Consider the following 6,000-nt stretch of genomic DNA (forward strand, 5'->3'; position numbering starts at 1 on the left):
GACCCCACCCTGGCCTTGCTCCGCCTCCCGAGGGCAAGGGGAGCAGAGCTTGGGCACTCCTGGAAGGTGCAGAGATGGGGGAAGCCTCCCTGCCTTTTAAATGCTTTTTAGAAGCTCTTGGCAGGGTATTCCCAGCACTGCTGTGGGAGGCAGTCAGGAGAGAGGGAGGAAAAGAACAGAGCTCATTGCATGCAAGGAGCAGGGCAGGTGCAGGGAAATTATGCATTTTTCCAGACTGGCTTATTCCCTTCTGTGTATTAAACATTATTTTAATATTCGAGTGACAATGTTTTATAATTAAGCCAAATGTAAGAGCTGGAGCACACCGGAGAGCTGAGCTCGGTGTGGGGAGGTGAGGAAGGTTCCCACCCTCTGCCCAGGATTAACCCCAGGCTGCAGGATCCCCTCTGGAAAGGACAAAGCCTGGCTCTGGAATTCCAACACACCCCGCGCTCGGGCAAGGAAAACCTTTAACTCATAAAGGTTGTAATGTTAATACAGAAGAAAAGCCTTTTAAAAAATTACATTAGTTCACAGACATCTCTTGAACTCATGAGGGGAAATCTAGCCCCTGAGAGATAGAAACTAAAGAGCTGAGCCATAAACCAGTATGATAACATCCTTATTATAAGATGCAAATTAAGGGGCCCAATTCACTTTAAAAAAGCATTATGAGTATTTAATTTTTCTAGTGGGAATCTCTGAAGCTGGCCTCTGTGTGGTTTTTTGTGCTGTGTACTTAAAATAAAAAAGAAGAAAGTAAGTCAGGCCATGAAGGAGCTGCTGAAGGCAGAGTTGAGGGTGCTGAGCGGTGGTTTGGGTGTGGGAAGAAGGAGCTGGTGCTGATGGGGGGGCAGGAAAAGATGTGTTCACACTGAATTTGGATGGGGAGCTCTTGGTTAATGCCAGCAGCATTGCAGTGGGGTTTCAGTGGTGTAAAACAGGGTCAGAACCTGCCCTGGGTATGTTTTAAGTGTTTCATCTCCAGAGCAGCTGGCTGGGTCCCTGTGCATCTCTGCTCTGACACTGGTGCCCTGTGGGTTGACGGCAAGCACTGGCTTGGTGCCCCATCTGTCTTGTGTTTTGGATTTTCTGGGCAACCTTCTCCCTGCCTTTGGTGTTGCATCTCCTTTTGTGCTGCCATGATGTTGCCACCCGCATTGTTGGTTACAGAAAACATTCAGTGGCAAAGGGACCACGAGACTTTCGGGTGCTTTGCTTGTGGCAAAGCATTGCTTCTTCACAATGGGAGTGATTTGAGGCTTAACCATATCTGCTTTGTTTGGTTTTCCTGGCCATTTCTTGTTTCCTGGAGCTTTTTAAAGTTATTTTATTTCATTCCTCCCCTCTGAAGTTGGAAGATGGTATAATTGCTGCCCTTGGCTCTGCCCTTGCTGTTTGTCACTTGCTGGAGGTTAAAGTCTCGAGCCAGGAGAAAGACTTGCAATGCAAGGTGGGGACAGCTGGGACAAATGAAAAAGGGAGCCTCCAAATACCAGGCCTACTCTCCATCCAGCTTTAGAGTTGAAAGGTCAGGACTTGTTCAAAAAAGGCCAGAAAATGTGGTACACATCCTTAAAGACAAAAGGGCTGGTTCAGCCGCCTGCAAACCGGAGCCATCCAGAGCCTGGAGTTGTCTTTTCAAACGTAGAAAATAAAACAAAAAGCCCTACCCTGGAAGACTGCTTTTCAGAGGGGCATTATACTGCTCTCCTATATAATGTGCAGAGGTCACAGGCTGAGCAAAATAGCAAGACCAGGTAAATACATTCATTTGAAACCCGGGGATTTTATTTATTTTGTGGCACTGTAGAGCATCTCTCCAATTCTGGGCATGAAACTGGAATGGGATGGGGACTCTGCAGCTTGACTTTGGGGTCAGGCTCTGTTCCCCCACCTCAGCTGCTGCCTGGGGTTCAGGGCATGAAATAACCAGGTTTTCAATGTGCTGGGGAAAACCCTGGTCTCCAGCTGGTCCCCAAAGGCTGGGCTTGGACAGGGTCTCTGCCGTGCTTTGAAACTTGTTTCTCATCCCAAGGCTGCTTCCTTATCCTCTTTCTGACAATCAAACACTTCTTTCCAAACCACTGTTTGCAAGGAATATCGCTGCTTTTTAAAGCAGCACTGGTGCCTCCAACCAGCAAAGACCATAAAATTGTGGTGGGTAATGCTTGTGGTCAGGCACTGCAGTGGCTGGGCCCTGAGTAAAAGACTCCTTGCTTTGATGGAATTTTTTAAAAAAAGAAAATAAATCCTGTGTACCTTTTTATTTTGTTTGAGAATCATAAATTCAGCAGCTAAAACAGGGCTAGTGGTCCGTCTGGGCAGTAGCATGGGGCCATAGGTTAGTCAACCTGGGAATATTTATGGGGCTTTGCTGGCCAGGCACACTGAGAGGGCTCAGAACTTGCTGCACGAAGTATCAAACACCCATTAGAACTCCCCCCAAAAAACAGTAGACCAACATTTTCTGATAGAGCAGGGCATACCATGATCCACAGACCTATAAAAAGAGGTGTTTTAGTAGTGTTTTTCCACCACCTCCTCCTGAATCTGCAGAGGAGCACCTGGCATCGTGTGGCCAAAAAATCACCTGGCTGTGAAGTGATGGGACTTTCACTTGTCATTTCCAAAGTGAACTTTGTGGGAAGTTAAAGGATAAATACCACAACAATATAAAGCCTGTGGACAAACCCCGGTAATAACTTTCCACACCATCTCCAGCTCGTCTTGCACCCCCTAAACCTCCCCTTCCTGTCGATTTAGGAGCAGGAGACTCATAAATCCTTCGGACCCGGCTGCTTTATCAGGTCTCCCAGGTTGTCCCCGTGAAACCGCGGCGTGGGAGGTGGGGATGAACATCTGCACAGGGGAAATCCTCCTGCTCCCGCGGCTCCCACCGGCCGCTATCGTCGCCGGGAAGGCGGTTGTGGTTACGCAGCTCCGGAGCTGTGAAATGGGGAAGGATGTCCTTCCTTGTGGTTGGCAATTACGGAGCAGAGAGGAACAGCCGTGTTTCTGCATCCTGGAGTCGCTCTCCGGAGGCCAGGCGCAGATAAGGGGCGATGTGTTGGAAAACAGAGCTGGGGAGCGAGTTGGGAAAGTGATTGTAAAACCTCCCTGGGAGACTAAATGAAGGTCTGTGCCTGTGCGTGGCTCCAGCAGCCCTTGGGAAGAGTGTTTCATATCACACAGCACCTTGCTTTGTTAAAAAAATAAATAAAAACAACCAAAAACTCCAGAGTCCCTTTGCGCTTGTGTTTTGTCCCTGGAAAGCCTTTAGCTTTTGGGCGCAGATGATGTGTTTGTGTCTCACAACCCTTGCACAATGATGTTTGCACCACCAGAAAGGCCCAGGGATTAGCACCAGCGGAGAGTTGGCTTCTCTCAGGAGCTGGGCTTCTGTGTCAGTGGGAATGCTCTGGAGAGCCTGCAGGGAGGGTTTATTCAGGATGGAGTGATGCCCAGTATCTGCCTTGCCATCCCTCCAGAGGTGGCTCCTGGTGTGGCTGGACTGGAGCTCTCTGGGACATGCCGTGGGGCTGGATGCAGCTGGAACGTACTCACTGTGTGTGTTGAGGTGGCTGGGGATAAGGAGTTGGGAAATAGGGATTTACTGATTTGCAGCAGCATGAGCGGCTGCTTCATACCTGGTTACAGGTGCTCCCTTCCCATCCCTGTGCTGCCTGCAGTGGATCAGCCGGCTGAGGGCTCCTGGATACATCCAGCCGCAGCCAGAATCTTTCCAGGTATGTCTTTTGTTTGGTTTGTTGGTTTGGGGTTTTTTTCAAGACTGTGGCAGAGGTCCTGCTTGGTGCCAGATGTCCTTCCCGAGGTGCTTCTCTTCACACCTCCTTTACACCTTACCATGAGCATGATGCAAGGCCTGACTTCTCACCTGCTCCAGTAACCCCCAGTCCTGGGGCTAGAACAGCAGAGCTGTCTGCAGACCAGGGCCAGCTCCGTTCTCCTTTCATGCATCCCTATATTCTTCTGCTTCTGAGTTGTGCTGAGGTGGATTCAAGGAGGACACCTCAAGATCAGTGAGCAACCTCAAAAATCAGTGGGAATCCTGGAAATACTTGCTTCTACTGTGGTTTTTTGTTTGTTTGTTTGTTTGTTTTTTTATTTTAACGTTGCTTCCTGCACTGCAGTGAGAAGGTAGCGGCGAGTCCTCCTCGGCCAGGGAGGTGCAGCCAGGAAGGGGATGATCCTTGCCGATGGCTCCAGCTGGGATATGCTGTTCCTCCCACCCAGAGCCCCCGTGGCCGGGGCCCTTCTCCCCGCGCGGCTCGGCAGGTTTCGGCATGACTCGCCGGAGCCAGGGACAAGGTGGGGTGTGTTCTTCAAGGTCAGGATTTAGGTGGATTGGCAAAGGGCTGTGGGAATGCTTTTAAGGTGTCGTGTTGCATGTTTGGAGTTTTTATCTGTTTTGTTTTGCTGCAAGCAGTGTCAGGCTCTCCTGCCCTGCCTTTGCCTGATGGATGAGCAAAGAAGAGTTTGGGCTGCTGGAGATGCATATTTTTCCATCCTCTGCATCCCACCCTGGTCCTCTGCTCAGCATTTCTCCTCTTCTTCTCGCCACCCACCCCCCAAAACCATTCTTTCATGAGTCAATGGGCCCCCAATGCACCCCATGTACTCCCTCCTTATGGGGTACATAAGGGATGGGAATCAACTCACACTTTTACATACTTGTTGCCACACCTGGAATATTAAAAACACTGGAATGAGAGTATCTTTGTAACACACAGAGAAGTCTTTCAAGAATTGGGGTCCAAGGTTTGTGGAGAAATAAATAATAAGCAGTAATTAAAGATGCACACACCTTATCTCAGAATTGCAGGCATTTTTGCAGTGGATGGTCAAGGTGCTCACTGCAGGAGTTTGGGGTGGCTGTGAGGGTGTGCAGCTCAGCATCTGCCTTGTATTTATGTGACTATTAATATTTAATGTGCTTTAATTACCTCAGCTCTGGCCTGTCAGTGCTGGGCTCGCAGCCTGGCCACTGCCCACTGCCCCTTCTGGTGCCCGCCTGCTGCAGATTGAAGACCTCGTGCCACCAAGCTGGGCTAAACAACAGGATTTGGGCTACTGGCTCCCAGCAGGATTATTTGTCTGCATGGGATAGGCCCGAGGGCAAACCATCCTGGCACTCCAGCAGTGCTTTCCTACGTGAGCTTCTGGGAAGTGGGGGGACAGCCACATGCATGACCTGTTCTTCTGGCCTCTCCTCCATCACACTGCAGCCTCAGGTGCATTTTTAACTCCTCTGAAACATTTTGGGGGTGGTTTTTCTCAAAGCTAGTGTCTTTTTTTTTTTTTTACACCTCTTTCCTTTCCTCTGACATGTCCGAATCATCTCATCCCTTCCTTACTATTGACATAAAAATGCAGCTGAGAAAACACTGAAGCTGTTTCAACAACTGCTGTGCTAAGAAGTCAAGTAAACCAGAAAATAGTTATTACACTGAGAGCTTCCTCCTTAAATCAGTTTGGGGGAGGAAGAAGTGAGAGTCCTTGGTAATTAGATTCTCTCCCTCACCCTAATTGCATTAACAATAAGTCAGCTCCAAAGATCTGGTTCTTTTTAAGTTTTCTTGAATTTGGCCTTTGTCTGAGAATCTTGGAACAACAGAGCTGCAGTGAATATGGGTATTTTGGCTGTGCCCTGTGGACGCTCAGCCAGCCTGCCGTGGTGAACCATCGGGCTCTTGGAAAGCAGCCCCTGCCAAATCCAGGGAGTGGAGCAGCCAGCGTGGTGAGCTGCTCCTTCCTGACCAACATCGTTTAAAGCTTTACCTTAAGGGATAATTTGGCAGTTTGGTGGAAAAAAACTACCTTTTCCTCAGCATGGCTTTTTTTTCCCCATCTCTTTCCAGAGTTGCTAAAAGGTCATGGAATTTTACTTTGGCAATGCCTCTTTTAATAACTTTTAAAATTTCAGAGTGTCAAATTTGTTTAAACTCTGATTAAAGCAATATGTATATTGTGTATTTT

This window comes from Chamaea fasciata, unplaced genomic scaffold (genome assembly GCF_029207755.1).
Source record: "Chamaea fasciata isolate MVZ Bird 193981 ecotype frontalis unplaced genomic scaffold, bChaFas1.0.hap1 SCAF_3, whole genome shotgun sequence".
Classification (NCBI taxonomy): Eukaryota; Metazoa; Chordata; class Aves; order Passeriformes; family Sylviidae; genus Chamaea; species Chamaea fasciata.